Below are 17,247 nucleotides of genomic sequence, written 5' to 3'. Positions count from 1 at the left end.
AGTTTCATTTTGTTCAGTATTTTAGTAGTCACACGCATGGAAAAACAGTCTCTTTGGCCCATCGAGTCCATGTGGGCCTGCCATCACCTGTACACTAGCACTATCCTACACACCAGAGACAAATATTTTATGGAAGCCAATTAACCTACAAACCTTCATGTCTTTGTAGGGTGGGAGTAAACCGGAGCAGCCGGAGAAAACCCCTGCGGTCATGGGAGAACGTACAAATTCCGTACAGACAGCACCTGGAGTCAGGATGGAAATGGGTTCTCTAATGCTGTCAGGCAGCAACTCTACCGCTGTGCCACCTTATAACCATATAACAATACAACCAGATAACAATTACAGCACGGAAACAGGCGATCTCGGCCCTTCTAGTCCGTGCCAAACACTTATTCTCCCCTAGTCCCATCTACCTGCACTCACACCACAACCCTCCATTCCTTTCCCGTCCATATAACTATCCAATTTATTTTTAAATGATAAAATCGAACCTGCCTCCACCACTTCCACTGAAAGCTCATTCCACACAGCCATCACTCTCTGAGTAAAGAAGTTCCCCCTCATGTTACCCCTAAACTTCTGTTCCTTAATTCTCAAGTCATGTCCTCTTGTTAGAAACTTCCCTACTATCAATGGGAACAGCTTATCCACGTCAACTCTATCTATCCCTCTCGTCATTTTAAAGACCTCTATCGTCCCCCCTTAACCTTCTGCGCTCCAAAGAATAAAGACCTAACTTGTTCAACCTTTCTCTGTAACTTAATATGCTGAACATAGTGCTTAATATAATAACCTTGATATGCTGAGCTCCTCCAACACATTGAGTTTAGGAGGAATATTGTACATCTTCCAGCATCAAGCAACCTATGTTTTATTCCTCACCTCTGTCTTTGGTGACGATCAGGACACGATGATAATCCTGCCAGTCGCCATCCAGATTGAATTTAGCCATGGCTCTCTGGATGACGGCTGGGGATCTTTCTTCGTCGGTCACCTGGAGAGGAAGGGAAAAAGTGTTTACTTCAGATGCTAGGTGTATTGAGTGGGGTGGCACTGAGGTTCTACTGAAAGGAATTTTACAACCTCTTACCAGAAAACAAACAAGTGTTAGTAAAATGCCCCGCTTCAATCCGCATCGTCTGCTTTGATCTGTCATTTTCACTCCTCATCCTTCCATATCTTCAGACTCCGTCTCCCCTGCCTCTCAGTTTGAAGAAGGGTCTCGACACGAAACGTCACCCATTCCTTCTCTCCTCAAATGCCGTCTGACCCGCTGAGTTACTCCAGTATTTTGTGTGTATCTTAGAAAAATGCTACCCCATTATTTGACCAGTCGTTTGCAATCCTCAGGCCTGCGGTCAGTTAAGTTTAGAGATACAGAATGGAAACAGGCCCTTCAGACCATCAAGTTCACACCATACATTGAATACCCTTTCACACCAGTCCTCAACGACCTCCTCACCTCTGCTGACACTGGTTCCCTCAACATCCTCATCCTCCTCGACCTGAGTGCAGCCTTCGATACAGTGAACCATAAAATCCTGCTTACCAGACTTGGGGACCTTGGCATTGAAGGTTCTGCACTCAGCTGGCTCTGTTCCTTCCTTTCCAACAGATCCCACTTCATCTCTCTGCACAACTACACCTCTGCTACAGCCACACTCACTCAAGGCGTTCCCCAATGCTCCATACTCGGCCCCCTCCTCTTCATCATCTACATCCTCCCCCTTGGTCACATACTCCGCCACTTCAACCTGGACTTCCACTGTTACGCCGATGACACCCAGATCTACCTCGGCACCAAATCCCCCCACAACGCCCCCCCCCCCCCTCTCCCATATCAACTCCTGTTTGTCAGCTATAAAAACCTGGATGCAACATAACTCTTCAAACTCAACAGCAATAAAACTGAATACCTCCTCATAGCCTCCAAATCCACTCTCAGCAAAATCAATAACCCCACTCTCACCATCGACGTCACCACTGTCTTCCCCATCTCCCCAGGCCCGCAACCTTGGCGTGATCTTTGATTCCACCCTCTCCCTTGAGCCTCACATCCGCCATGTCACTAAAACCTCCTTCTTTCATCTCCGCAACATCGCCAAAATCAGACCCTCTCTCACACCTCCCGCTGCTGAAAGACTGATCCATGCCTTCATCTCCTCCCGTCTGGACTACTGCAACTCACTTCTCCTTGGCATCAGCTCCATCTACATCAATCGACTCCAACTGGTCCAGAACGCAGCCGCCCGACTCATCACCCACACCAAATCCTGGCACCACATCACTCCAGACCTCAAACAACTTCACTGGCTTCCCATCTCCCACCGGATCACTTAAAAAATCCTGGTCCTCACCTACAAAGCCCTCCACCATCTGGTCCCCCCATATCTCACTGACCTCCTCTCCCCCTACCAACCCTCACGGTCCCTCAGATCCACATCAGCCGGTGTCCTCTCCATCCACAAATCCAACCTCCGCAGTTTTGGGGACAGATCCTTCTCCAGGGCAGCTTCCAGGCTCTGGAACTCCCTCGCCCAATTGATCCGCAATTCCGTGTCCCTCTCCAACTTCCAGCCCCGCCTCAAGACCCATCTCTTCACCTCTGCCTATCCTTAGCCCCACGTCCCCCTCCCTTTTCATCTGTGCTTGAATTGCCTCATATTTTGTTTTGTATTGAATTCTGTCTTTAATTTGTGTACTAGTCATGTCTCTACTATTTATTTCATTCCGCCTACATGTTTTTCCTCTACTTGCTAAATTTTTGTAAGGTGTCCTTGAGACTCTTGAAAGGCGCCCATAAATAAAATGTATTATTATTATTATTATTATTATAATGTTATCCCACTTTCTGTTATCAGTCAACTGAACCATTCCACCAACAACCAGAGAGTGGCCTTGAGCTACTCGCTTCCTCATTGGAGATGCTCGGACTATCTTCAATCGGATTTTCGTGACTTTATCTTGCACTAAACGTTATTCACTTTATTCCCTTTATCATGTTTCTTTACCCTGTGGATGGCTCGATTGTAATCATGTATTGTCTTTCTGTTGACTGGTTAGCACACAACAAAAGTTTTTTACTGGGCACATGACAATAAATTAAACTAAGCTTCCTGCAAAGTAGAAGTAATTTACTCTGAAAAATCGGCCATAAAAAGGTATTCAATTAGCGAACCAAGACGACATCCCTGGATCCTCTGCAGGGTTCTTGGTTTCAGTTTGTAACTAGATAATATACCAGTAATCTTTCAAAAGAGCCACAAGGCAGAAAATCAAGGAAATGTAGGGAGTCACGGTGGTGCAGCAGCAGAGTTGCTGCCGTACAGCACCAGAGACCTGGGTTCGACCCCGACTACGGATGCTGTCTGCTGCCGTGTTCATAAGGAATAGGAGTAGAATTAGGCCATTCAGTCATGGCTGATCATCTCTCTCTCGTAACCTCATTCTCCTGCCCTCTCCCCATAACCTCTGACATCCATACTAATCAAGAATCTATCTATGCCTTAAAAATATCCACTGACTTGGCCTCTAAGTTAGCGATGTTACAAATCTTATCTTCAGCGGCGCTGCAGTTCTGCCACTGGCCATGTGAGCCACTTTGGTGGCTTTGAGGGGGAGGGATTAAAATGCAGTTTTCTCCTGCCCGTCGGAGGCGAACTTCCTCAGGCTGCCAGCTGCTGCAGAACAATCGACTGGACTTCCATTCTCGGAAGTTTAAAAAAAAAATTGCGGGACAATTTAATCGCTGGAGTAAAATAAAAAGATATTTCTCAAGTAGGGGACAAAACATAATGTAAGTCATATATTTTACATATAACTTGCTTCTTCTGATTACTTTAAACCAAAGTAATCGGCGAAAATGGGACTTTGGCTCCATACGAACCCGGCAGTGTTTTTCCTGCCGATATGGTGTTCAAATTCACTGCAACCACAACGTTCCAATCAATCGCGTTACACAAACTATAACCCACTCACAAGATGATTTAAATGCCCATTAATTTACGGGAATTAAACATTGAATTCCTTCCATTTGGCCTATAAATTCATGACAATGAGATATAAAAATCATGTTATATTGCGAATTCATGTGTGAATGTTATTTGGACACTTAGGCTATTTAAAAATGTTAATCTTTTAAGAAATGGATAGATGTTTAGATCTAGTAATTGAATTTTGTAATTAGCTACAATTAGGTAACTAACTAATTATATGCTTTAATTTCAGGTAATCCAAGTAAGATTGTTTCATATTTGTTTCAGAATGCTTCAATCTATAATAACTGAACATTTCATTCAGTTCTCATAATTTTTAAGAAAGATGTGGGCTTTTGACTGTCACAGCTTTTGAGTTAAGTCAATGGAAAAGCAATAGGGAACAAGATGCTAATTTCCGAGTATAAAAATGGCCATAACTTTTTTTAATACTGAAGATATGAAAGTGAATTAGGTGTCAAATTAAACTTCTTTTTGTGCTTTATCTGATGGGATAAATTGCAGACTTGATTTTTTAAATCGCAAAATGTTGTAACATTGCTATCTACAGCCTCTGTGGCAACAGAAATTAAAGTGGACTGTATTACAAAGAAACGAATCGGGTGGAGTTGAAATATTTCTGTTGTTTACTTGGTCTACAACAGATGCGGATAAGGTTGCTAACAAATGGGCGGTACAAAGCTGCCGCCTTACAGCACCTGAGACCCGGTTCAATCCTGACTACCGGTACTGTCTGCCCGTAGTTTGTACGTTTTCCTGTGACCGTGTGGGTTTTCTCCCGGTGCCCTGGTTTCCTCCCACACTCCAAAGTCGTGCATGTTTGCAGGTTGATTGGCTTCTGTAAATTGTACATTGTCCCTAGTGTGTAGTATAGTGCTAGTGTACGGAGTGATTTATGGTCGGCGTGGACTCGGTGGGACAAAGGACCTGTTTCCAACACTGTAAGTCTAATGTAGTTACAACATCCACTGCAGTAGGCAAAGGACTCGTTAATTTAAAATTATTGACATATAGATTGATTTTTCTGATGCCTTCACACCATGTTTGGCAAAGGATCATCTTTTGAACATATAATTAACCCTACTTGATATTAGGATCTATATTCTCTCCTCCCATTTCAAACTACAGGGAGTCCAAGGCAATGAAAGATAAGAGTGTCCCCAATCACATTCCAGGAGTCATATACAGAGCATCTTTCAAACCGCCGCGACGTCAACCGCCTCAACTTCTCCACTCCCCTGTCCCACTCCAATCTTTCCCCCTCTGAACGCACTGCCATCGAATCTCTCCGCAAAAACCCAGACTGGGTCATCAAACCAGCCGACAAGGGAGGTGCCGTGGTAGTCTGGCGCGTCGATCTCTACAAAGCTGAGGCCACGCGCCAACTCTCGGACACCTCCTCCTACTTACCCTTGGACCATGACCCCACTGACGAGCACCAGGCCACCATTTCTAGCACCATCACCGACTTCATCAATTCCCACGCCCTACCTGACCAAGCCTCCAAACTCATCGTTCCCCAGCCCCGCACGGCCCGTTTTTACCTTCTCCCCAAAATACACAAACCCGGCTCTCCCGGCAGACCCATTGTCTCTGCGTGTTCGTGCCCCACCGAACTCATCTCCACATACCTTGACTCCATCCTATCCCCCTTGGTCAAATCCCTCCCCACCTTTGTTCTAGACACCTCAGACACTCTGCGCCGCCTCCACGCATTCCACTCTCTGGGCCCTCACCCCCTCATCTTCACCATGGATGTCCGGTCACTCTACACCTCCATCCCCCACCAGGATGGCCTCAAAGCCCTCCGGTTCTTCCTCGACCAGAGGAGCAACCTTTACCCAGCCACTGACACTCTCCTCCGCTTAGCGGAGTTGGTCCTCACCCTCAATAACTTTACATTTGACTCCTCCCATTTCCTCCAAACACAAGGCGTAGCTATGGGCACACGCATGGGCCCCAGCTACGCCTGCCTCTTTGTCGGGTACGTTGACCAATCCTTGTTCGATGCGTACCAGGGCCCCATCCCCGACCTCTACCTCCGCTACATTGACGACTGCTTTGGTGCCACCTCCTGCACCCACACACAACTGACTGACTTCATCCACTTCACCACCAACTTCCATCCGGCACTCCAATACACCTGGACGATTTCCGACACTTCCCTACCATTCCTTGACCTCACCATCTCCATCGCAGGGGACAGACTCCTGACCGACATACATTATAAACCCACTGACTCACATGGCTATCTGGACTACACGTCCTCCCACCCTGCCCCCTGTAAAGACTCCATCCCCTACTCCCAATTCCTCCGCCTACGCCGCATCTGTTCCCAGGATGAGACATTTCATACCAGGGCATCGGAAATGTCCTCGTTCTTCAGGGAACGGGGATTCCCCTCCGCCACCATAGATGAGGCTCACACCAGGGTCTCATCCATACCCCGCAACACTGCTCTCTCTCCCCATCCCCGCACACGCAACAAGGGCAGAGTCCCTCTGGTCCTCACCTTTCACCCCACCAGCCGGCAAATACAACACATAATCCTCCGCCATTTCCGCCACCTCCAACGTGACCCCACCACTCGCCACATCTTCCCATCTCCCCCCATGTCTGCCTTCCGCAAAGACCGCTCCCTCCGCAACTCCCTCGTCAATTCGTCCCTTCCCTCCCGCACCACCCCCTCCCCGGGCACTTTCCGTTGCAACCGCAAGAAATGCAACACCTGTCCCTTCACCTCCCCCCTCGACTCCATTCAAGGTCCCAAGCAGTCGTTCCAGGTGCGACAAAGGTTCACCTGTATCTCCTCCAACCTCATCTACTGCATCCGCTGCTCTAGATGTCAGCTAATTTACATCGGTGAGACCAAGCGTAGGTTGGGCGACCGTTTCGCCGAACACCTCCGCTCAGTCCGCCTTAACCTACATGACCTCCCGGTGGCTCAGCACTTCAACTCCCCCTCCCATTCCCAATCCGACCTCTCTGTCCTGGGTCTCCTCCATTGCCAGAGTGAGCAACAGCGGAAATTGGAGGAACAGCACCTCATATTCCGTCTGGGGTCCTTGCGCCCTTATGGCATCAACATTGAATTCCCCCAATTTGGCTAGCCTGTGCTGTCCCCTCCCCTTCCTTCACCCTCTAGCTGTCTCCACCCACCCTCCCATCCGCCCGCCCTCGGGCTCCTCCTCCTCCCTTCTTCCTTCTTTCTTTCCCCACCCCCCATCAGTCTGAAGAAGGGTTTCGGCCCCAAACGTCGCCTATTTCCTTCGCTCCATAGATGCTGCTGCACCCGCTGAGTTCCTCCAGCAATTTTGTGTATCTTTCAAACCATTATACCCTTAGCACCATGCACCACAGAAACAGGCCTTTCAACCCAACTTACCCAAACCAGCCAAGATGCCCATTTTCTACGCCAGTCCTATCTGCCCACGTTTGCCCCATACCCCTTGAAACATTTTCTACCAAGCTACCTGTTCAGTTGACTTTTAAATATTGTGTAGTTCCTGCCACAACTACCTCCTCTGGCAGCTCGCACCCAAAACCTAACACCCCTCAGATTCCTATTAAATCTTCCCCTCTCACCTTAAACCCATGTCATCTTGTCTTGATTCACCTCCCGGGATAAAACACCCTCGGCATTCACTCTTTGTATTCCCCTCATGATATTATACACCTCGATATGATCACCTCAGCCTTCTGTACCACTACACACACCTGTGTGAAAAAGCTGCCCCTCAGGTCCCTATTACAGGTCCCACACAGAGTGGTGAATCTGTGGAATTCGCTGCCACAGAAGGAAGTTGAGGCCACAGTTTATTGCCTATATTTAAGAGGGAGTTAGATGTGGCCCTTGTGGCTAAAGGGATCAGGGTTATGGAGAGAAGGCAGGTACAGGATACTGAGTTGGATGATCAGCCATGATCATATTGAATGGCGGTGCAGGCTCAAAGGGCAGAATGGCCTACTCCTGCACCTATTGTTTATGTCTCTATGTTTCTAAATCTTTCCCCTCTCACATTGAGATGGGTGTATGGAACGAGCTGCCAGAGGAGGAAGTTGAAGCATTGACTATCGCAACGTTTAAGAAGCAATTGGACAGGTACATGGATATGACAAGTTTGGAGGGATATGGGCCAAATGCAGGCAGGTGGGACACGTGGCCGGTGTGGGCAAGATGGGCCAAAGGGCCACACTGCATCACTCTATATCCTCTGACTCTTGCCCCTTATGAGAGAAACCAGAATCTCATTAAATTTTGCGTCTGTTGTAGACTTTGGACTAAACAAGCCGGAAACAAGCTCCTGTGTTTTCAACTTTTCACATTTCCAAATGTTTTATTCAGAAGTCACAAATATATTGCAGCAATGGTAGATGTGCTGCCATAGAGCGCCGGAGACCCGGGTTCCATCCTGACTGTGGCTGCTGTCTGTGGGGAGTTTGTATGTTCTCCCTGTGACCGCATGGGATTTTCTTCGGGTGCTCATACGGTCATAGAAGTAGAGTTAGGCCATTCGGCCTATCGAGCTTAATCTGCCACTCAACCATGGCAGATCTTTATCTCCTTCCTAACCCCATTTTCCTGCCTTCTCCCCATAACCCCTGACTAACACCAGTGCCCTGGTTTCTTCCCACACTTCAAGGATATTTGGGATTGTAGATTAATTAGCTTCAGTAAATTGTCCCCAGCATGCAGGAACTAGTGCATCCTATCCAATCGTTGGTCAGCACGGAATCAGTGGGCCGAAGGGCCTGTTTCCATGCTGAGTTTCTGCTATAAAGTATTATCTGAGCCGTGGAAGAATGCCATGCACCTACCATAATTCTTTTGGACACCTTTCCATGGCCGTTTTCGAGGCGGACCCGAATTATGACATTTTCCATCGACCGAGGAAGTGATGGTGTGGAGCTGCGGGAACTCCCCGAGATGGTGCCTTTGTTGTTATTCAGGCAGCAAGGCCAGCAAAAAATGTTGCGAAGAAATGATCTTAGTCGCGAGGCCTTGCCCATCGATTGGAATGATTCGTTCTGCTGGAAAACAAAACAATAAGGATGGGTATTTAGATATTTCTAATCCAATTTTTCAGTTCTATCCTCAAGCCAGGCTGCTCCCATCCTCTATATAGGATGTGGTGATCTTATAGACGTGTATAAAATCATGAGATTAGTTGCTACCTCACAGACCCAGAGACCAGGGTTCTATCCTGACCTCAGGAGCTGTCCATGCGGAGTTTGCACATTCTAAGGATCACAAACCTGCCTTTCTCCAGACCAGGCAACCAGCGACTGCGGAGATACTCCAGCAATTTGTCTTTTTATATAAACGAGCATCTGCAATTCCTTGCGTCCACCCCTCATTAGAACGCGTAAGACGGACGTGCGCAGCACAAAACGTTTTATGAGGAAAAGGTTCTAACTTTTTGTAAACAAAATGTTTTACCAGAATGTTGCCTGGATTCGATGGCTTTAGTTACAGAGTGAGGTTGGATAGACCTGCATTGTTTTTTTCTGCAATGTCAGAGGTTCAGAGGAGACCAGTTATCTATCTATATTACTAAAAGTCTGTTCTTGATCGGTTTAGGCCATCTGTGTTGCGATTTCCGAGAGAACGCCGCCACCTACGGCCATCATTTTTGGCCACCTTGCTCACAGCCCCCCCATCGCCGCATGTGTGCCGAGGATTTTTCCCGTCGATGAAAAATGTCAGAGATATTAATGTTTTTACAAAATTCCCCATTCTCTCATCTGCCCCTGCTGGCGGCAGGGGGAGGGACTATAAAACCAGGAAGTGGTGTGCCTCACAGTCTCTTCAAGATGGACGAAGGCAGACGGTCACGTTTCTCTGAGCTGTGAATAACACTGAACACATGTCTACTCAAATGTAAGTGCCCTTAGTGGTTCTAAAATGCTTGCAGAATGTGTCTATTGGTTCTAAAGCTTGCAAAAAAGTGTCTATTGGTTCTAAAGCTTGCAAAAAAGTGTCTATTGGATCTAAGGCTTGCACAAAAATGTCTATTGGTTCTAAAGCTTGCAAAAAGTATCTCTATTGGTTCTAAAGCTTGCAAAAAATGTCTATTCGTTCTAAAGCTTGCAAAAAGTGTCTCTATAGGTTCTAAAGCATCCAAAAAGTGTCTCTAAATGTTCTAAAGCTTGCAAAACTAGTGTAAATTGGTTTTAATGCTTGCAAAGCATCTATTGGGTTTAAAGCTTGCAAAAAAATGTCTATTGGTTCTAAAGCTTGCAAAAAATGTCTATTGGTTCTAAAGCTTGCAAAACATGTCTATTGGATCTAAATCTTGCAAAACATGTCTATTGGTTCTAAAATGGTTCATACTAGCACTCCAGATACCCCCCCCCCCCGCCCCCACTGGTCAGCAATATTGGAAGTGGTGCAGAGGTGGAATATTGTGTTGGGGGACCAGCCCTCCCGTGTGAAGCTGGGACCCAACGGGTCTCACTTAGTCTATTAAGTATATAAAATGATGAGAGGCACAGTTAGGGTAGACACTCAAAATCTTTTTATGCCAGGCTGGAAATGTCCAAGACTAGACGGTATCGCTATAAGGAGAGTTGGGGGAAGTTTAATGGGGATGAGCGGGGCAGTGGTGGGGGCCTGGTATGCCTGACCTGGGAAGGTGGTGGAGGCAGATATGAGAGGGGTGTTTAAGGAGCTTTTAGATGGGCTTGTGGAATTAGAGAGGAGAGAGAGATATGGATCATGTTCAGGCACAAACATTGTGGGCCGAAGGGCCCGTTCTTGTGCTGTACTGTCCTACGTACTAACCACCCAATTACCAACCAGAGAGCAGTCCCCACCTACCATCTACCGCAGATGCAGAGGTTTTTTGCCGATCTCACCTTCTGCCTCAAACTCTTTGAATCACTTCCCTCTGGGAGGCGACTCAGGACTGTCAAAGCTGCCAGTCAGACATAAAAGCAGCTTCTTCCCACGAGCAGTAACTCTATTCAACAGCCAAAAGACTCTTTTTACTCCGGTACTTTATTTTCACATGTTTAAATTATAATGTTTTGTTTTTAATTGTCTACTGAATATCTTGTTGTTACATGCGAGCAAAGCTCCAATGTAAATTCCTTGTATGTGGACATACTTGGCTAATAACATTTTTATTCATTCATTATTATTCATTGAAGACAATAGACAATTGGTGCAGGAGTAGGCCATTCGGCCCCTCGAGCCAGCATATTCACCATGATCATGGCGATCATGCACAATTAATACCCTGTTCCTCCCCGTATCCTATGACTGCGTTATCTTTAAGAGCTCTGTCCAGCTCCTTCTTGAAAGCATCCAGAGAACCGGCCTCCACCACCATCTGCGGCAGAGAATTTCACTGACTCTCAGCACTCTGTGTGAAAAAGTTTTTCCTCATCTCCGTTCTAAATGATTTACCCCTTATTCTTAAACTATCCCTCAGACTATCTTAAATCAGACTTTATCTTGCACTAATCGATATTCCCTTAATCCTATATCTGTACACTATGGGTGGGTTGATTGTAATCCTGTATTGTCCTTCCACTTGAGGAAATATATAATAAAATTGCTCAAATGATAAGTTCTTAAGGAACTTGTGTTAAGTTGCAAAAGAAGGGTTTGGAGTTGGGGCTATCAGAAATACATGCCTCCACAAGGAAATAAAGAACAAAGAACACACACAGGAGAACAGATGGCTTATCATAACGTGGAAATGTTGATCTGAATGGGCATATCTTTATTTATTGCTTTGAAGCAATAATCATGCTGTGAGAGATTGTAGTTGGTTTAGGTTGCTGTTTATAATGGAAGTTCTAAATGGGATCTTTCTCCATGACATGGGCACCATCCTTCTTCCTTTGTGACACATCTCAGAGTTTGGCTGTGTCATTTAAGGCGATTTATGGTTGCCTATGTTGGATTGTAGGCACCAAGGGTAGATACTAGTCTGTGGGATGGTTTGTGCTGTTTTGTACATGTGTTTATGTTGGGATAAGAGATAAGGCATTGGTGATGGTTGTGTGACCTTTGCGAAAGGATTTCTTATGGTTACCAGAAACTAAGAAAGTAACTCTGTTTTGATAATCTTTCATTTGTTGTGAGGAATGTTTTTAGTGAAGAGGCTTTTACATTATTTTCTTCCAGAGATAGTACGGGGAGGTTGTAATACAGAATGAAATTAGACCCGAGCTTGGGAAGAAGCAATCAAGTGGGACAATTAATTACCTTTATGTGTCTGTAGTTTGGAATTGTGTGATTAGAACTTTGACTTTAGCACTTTGTAAGAATGAGGCAAAACTCATCTTTAATCTTTGTAATCCATAAGTAACTGTATTTTAACTGTGTGGTTGTAAGGAAATTAATTGTGAAGTGTTAGTGTGTTTAATTACGATTGCCTAGTCTCCTCTCATCTTCTGACATGGCACAGAAAACAATCCAAGTCTATCCGACCCTCTCCCTGTAGCTGAAGCCCTCTAATCCAGGCAGTATTCTGGGAAAACATTTTGTTTTCACAAAGTTAGAACAGTCACGTCGTAAAACATTTAGTGCTTGAAACATCAGGCTGGGACACTTGCACCCCGCTGAGTTACTCCAGCACTTTACATCTTTTTTTAAAAGTACGCAAGCATCGACAGTTTCTCACGGCTATAGTTTCATTTTTTTAGTTTTAGAGACACAGCGGGGAAGTAAGACCTTCGGCCCAGAGTCCGCACCGACCAGCAATCCCCGCACATTACACCACCCCACATACACCAGTGACAATTTACATTTATACCAAGCCAATTAACCTACAAACCTGTATGTCTTTGGGGTGTGGGAGGAAACCAGAGGAAACCAGAGAGCCCGTAGAAAGCCCATGTAAGTCACGGGGAGAACGTACAAACTCTGTACAGACAGTACCCATTGTCGGGATCGAACCCAGGTCTGCGGCGCTGAAAGTGCAGTAAGTCACATGGAAACATAGAAAATAGGTGCAGGAGTAGGCCATTCGGCCCTTCAAGCCTGCACCGCCATTCAATATGATCGTGGCTGATCATCCAACTCAGTATCCTGCACCTGCCTTTTCTCCATACCCCCTGATCTCTTTAGCCACAAGGGCCACATCTAACTCCCTCTTAAATATAGCCAATGAATTGACCTCAACTACCTTCTGTGGCAGAGATTCACCACTGCCCATGTGAAAAAATGTTTTTATTATCTCGGTCCTAAAAGATTTCCCCTTTATCCTTAAACTGTGACTCCTTGTTCTGGACTTCCCCAACATCGGGAACAATCTTCCTGCATCTAGCCTGTCCAACCCGTAATTTTGTACGTTTCTATAAGAACCCCCCCCCCCCCCTCAATCTTCTAAGTATCCTAGTATCAAAACTATCCCTGATTTCCCTTGTTATCCATGGATGCACTACCTTCCCTGATTTATGCTTTTGCCAAACTGGGATGAACAATTGTTGTAGTTCATCCATGCAGTCTTTAAATGCCTTCCTTTGCATATCCACCATCAACCTTTTAATAATTAATTGCCAGTCTATCTTGGCCAATTCACGTCTCATACCCTGAAAATTACCATTCTTTAAGTTCAGAACCCTTGTTTCTGTATTAACAATGTAACTCTCCATCCTAATGAAGAACTCAACCATATTATGGTCACTCTTGCCCAAGGGGCCACGCACAACAAGACTGCTAACTAACCCTTCCTCATTACTCAATACCCAGTCTAAAATAGCCTGCTCTCTCGTTGGTTCCTCTACATGTTGGTTTTGAAAACTATCCCACATACATTCCAAGAAATCCTCTTCCTCAGCACCCCTGCCAATTTGATTCACCCAATTTATATGTGGATTGAAGTCACCCTTTATAACTGTTTTACCTATGTCGCACGCATTTCTAATTTCCTGTTTGATGCCATCCCCAACTCCACTACTACTGTTAGGTGGCCTGTACACAACTCCCCACTAGCGTTGTCTGCCCCTTAGTGTTTCGCAGCTCTACCCATATCGATTCCACATCCTCCAAGCTAATGTCCTTCCTTTCTATTGCGTTAATCTTCTCTCTAACCAGCAATGCTACCCCACCTCCTTTTCCTTTCTGTCTATCCCTACTGAATATTGAATATCCCTGGATGTTCAGCTCCCAGCCTTGGTCACCCTGGAGCCATGTCTCCGTGATCCCAACTATATCATTGTCATTAATAGCCATCTGCACATTCAACTCATCCACCTTATTAAAAATGCTCCTTGCATTGAGACACAAAGCCTTCAGGCTTGTTTATTACAACACCCTTACTCCTTATACCATTTTGATTTTTTCCCTGGATTTGTCTGCCAGCCACTTTTATTTTTCACCTTGCTACCTATTGCTTCTGCCATCATTTAGCACCACCCTGTATCTCTGCTCACACATTTAAGAAACCCACCACCTCTTATTTTCTGATTATTAACTTTTTCTTCTTTCCCCTTACAGCTTTCTCTATTTGAGTCTCCCCCCAACCGTTCTAGTTTAATGTCTCCCCAGTAACATTTGCAAATCTCCCCACCAGGATATTGGTAGCGCCGATGCTCCGGCTGCGGCACCATGCTGTGCATGAGGCAGAGGGTCTCCATTACCTTTCTTTGCAGCTCCACAGGCATATCGTTGGTCACGTCATCAGGCAGGTCCACAGCGGTGTCATTGGCGGTGTCATCGGCGGCGGTGTCTGCGCTGGTGTCGGCGGCCGTGTAGACGGTGGTGTCGGCGACTGTGTCGACGGTGGTGTCGGCGACAGTGTCGACGGTGGTGTCGGCGACAGTGTCGACGGTGGTGTCGGCGACAGTGTCGACGGTGGTGTCGGCGACAGTGTCGACGGTGGTGTTGGCGACAGTGTCGACGGTGGTGTTGGCGACAGTGTCGACGGTGGTGTTGGCGACAGTGTCGACGGTGGTGTTGGCGACATTGTCGACGGTGGTGTTGGCGACAGTGTCGACGGTGGTGTTGGCGACAGTGTCGACGGTGGTGTTGGCGACAGTGTCGACGGTGGTGTTGGCGACAGTGTCGACGGTGGTGTTGGCGACAGTGTCGACGGTGGTGTTGGCGACAGTGTCGACGGTGGTGTAGGCGACAGTGTCGACGGTGGTGTCGACGGCCGTGTCGACGGTGGTGTTGGCGACAGTGTCGACGGTGGTGTTGGCGACAGTGTGGACGGTGGTGTTGGCGGCCTTGTCGACGGTGGTGTTGGCGACAGTGTCGACGGTGGTGTTGGCGACAGTGTGGACGGTGGTGTTGGCGGCCTTGTCGACGGTGGTATCGGCGGCCATGTCGACGATGGTGTTGGCGACAGTGTCGACGGTGGTGTTGGCGACAGTGTCGACGGTGGTGTCGGCTCCGATGGTGTTGGCGACAGTGTCGACACCGGTGGTTGCGGAGGTGTTATCAGTGCCGGTGGCTGCGGCAGTGTCAGTACCTGGCGCGGCGGAGTCGGCGGCGTTGTCGGCAGCGGTGTCTGCGGCTGTGGCTGCGAAGGTGTCGTTGGCCACGTCAGTGGCCATGTCTGAAAAGATCCTGCGAGTAGGAAGCACAATCCATCAGCATGACCATCCGGAGAAGCCATGCCTTTCCGGATGGGTCACAGAGAGAACATGCAAACTCCACACACACACATAGCCGAAGAAGAAGGCATACAGTCACAGGGAGAACGTGCGAACTCCACACGCACACAGCATCAAACTCATTCCCAGCCTCGGCAAGGCCATCAGCATAATCAAGGACAAGTCACATACTGGCCACTCCCTCTTTCCCCTCTCCCATCAGGTATAGGTGTGAAAACACACAGATTCAGGGACAGTTTCTTCCCAGCAGTAATCAGGCAATTGAACTATCCTACCCCAACCAGAGAGCAGTGCAGAACTACTATCTACCTCATTGATGGCCTTTGGTCTATATTTGATCGGACTTTACTGGGTTTATCTTGCACTAAACATTATTCCCTGATCATGCATCTGTACGCTGTAAATAGTTCGACTGTAATCATGTATTGACTTTCCACTGACTGGCTGCACGCAACAAAAAGCTTTTCTCTGTACCTCGGTAAACGTGACAATAAACTAAACTGACCCGGGTTCTGGCGCTGTGAGGCAGCAGCTCTAATGTAAATTGAATTCCTTGAATTGTCCAAGAGCGTGTAGAATAACGTAGAACTAGCGTGTGGGTGATCGTTGGTCAGCGTAGACTCGGTGGGCCAAAGGGCCAGTTTCCATGCTGTAGCTCTAAAACTAAACTAAGGAGGATTCAGCATATGTGGGGGATGGGAGCTAATTGAGATGGATAAGGATGCCAGAAACAAATTATGGCAGAATGAATAATGAACAGATGTTTAAAAACTGGAGTTCAATGGATGATATAAAACATATTTTGAGAGAAAGATGAATGGGGAAAAAAGGCGTAGACTCATTTCTAAATGGAGTGAGAATCCAGAAATCGGAGGTGCAGAAGGACTTGGGATTCTGTTGCAGGATTCCCAAAAAAATAATCAGCTAGACAAATCAGTGATAAAGAAGGCAAACGAAATAGTAGCATTTATTTAAAGAGGGCTAGAATACAAAAACAGGGATGTAATGCTGAGGCTCTATAAGGCGCTGGTTAGGCCACATTTGGAGTATTGTGAGCAATTTCATGCACCATATCTGAGGAAGGATGTGCTGGCTATGGAGAGGGTCCAGAGGAGGTTTACGAGAATGATCCCAGGAATGGGCGGGTTAATCTATGATGATCATTTATGAAGGCAGTGGGCCTGTACTCGCTGGAGTTCAATGAAATGTACCAAATAGTGAAAGGTTTGGACAGTATGGATGTGGATAGGATGTTTCCACTCATGGGAGAGTCTCGGACAAGGGTTCCCAGCCTGGGGTAAACTTACCCCCCAGAAGGTACATTTCACCTACCCAGGGGGCACATTTATTGAATCTGGATTTGTACATATTTATTCTCATTGACTGATTGTGTTTGGTTCTGGTATACTGGTATCTGTTCATCATTAGTTGTTCATAAATAAGTGAAATAATATTGTAATGTGCCATTAAAGTTGCCTGGGTAAATGGGATGACAAAGGTTGGCAACCCCTGGTCTACGACCAGAGCCTCAGTACTAAAGGACATTCCTTTAAGAAGGAGATGAGGAATGTCCTTAGTCAGAGGGTGGTGAATCGATGGAATTTATTGCCACATGCGGCTGTGGAGGCGAAGTCATTGGATATTTTTAAGGATAGATTCTTGATTAGAACGGGTG

At 46.6% G+C, this 17,247-nt stretch overlaps 1 long non-coding RNA gene across 1 annotated transcript in view; it reads right to left on the bottom strand.

The window, feature by feature from the left end:
- Nucleotides 1-498: 498 nt before the first annotated feature.
- LOC116967972 overlaps nucleotides 499-17,247 on the bottom strand; it is an 86,509-nt gene continuing 69,760 nt past the window's right edge. Inside the window, exon 5 of the long non-coding RNA XR_004410372.1 lies at nucleotides 499-997. This is a non-coding gene — a long non-coding RNA (uncharacterized LOC116967972). The remainder of the gene's footprint in view (nucleotides 998-17,247) is intronic.

This window comes from Amblyraja radiata, chromosome 43, assembly GCF_010909765.2.
Source record: "Amblyraja radiata isolate CabotCenter1 chromosome 43, sAmbRad1.1.pri, whole genome shotgun sequence".
In the NCBI taxonomy this organism is placed as follows: domain Eukaryota; kingdom Metazoa; phylum Chordata; class Chondrichthyes; order Rajiformes; family Rajidae; genus Amblyraja; species Amblyraja radiata.
The sequence above is the reverse complement of the archived record's forward strand: the minus strand, read 5'-3'. Positions and strand labels throughout refer to the sequence as shown.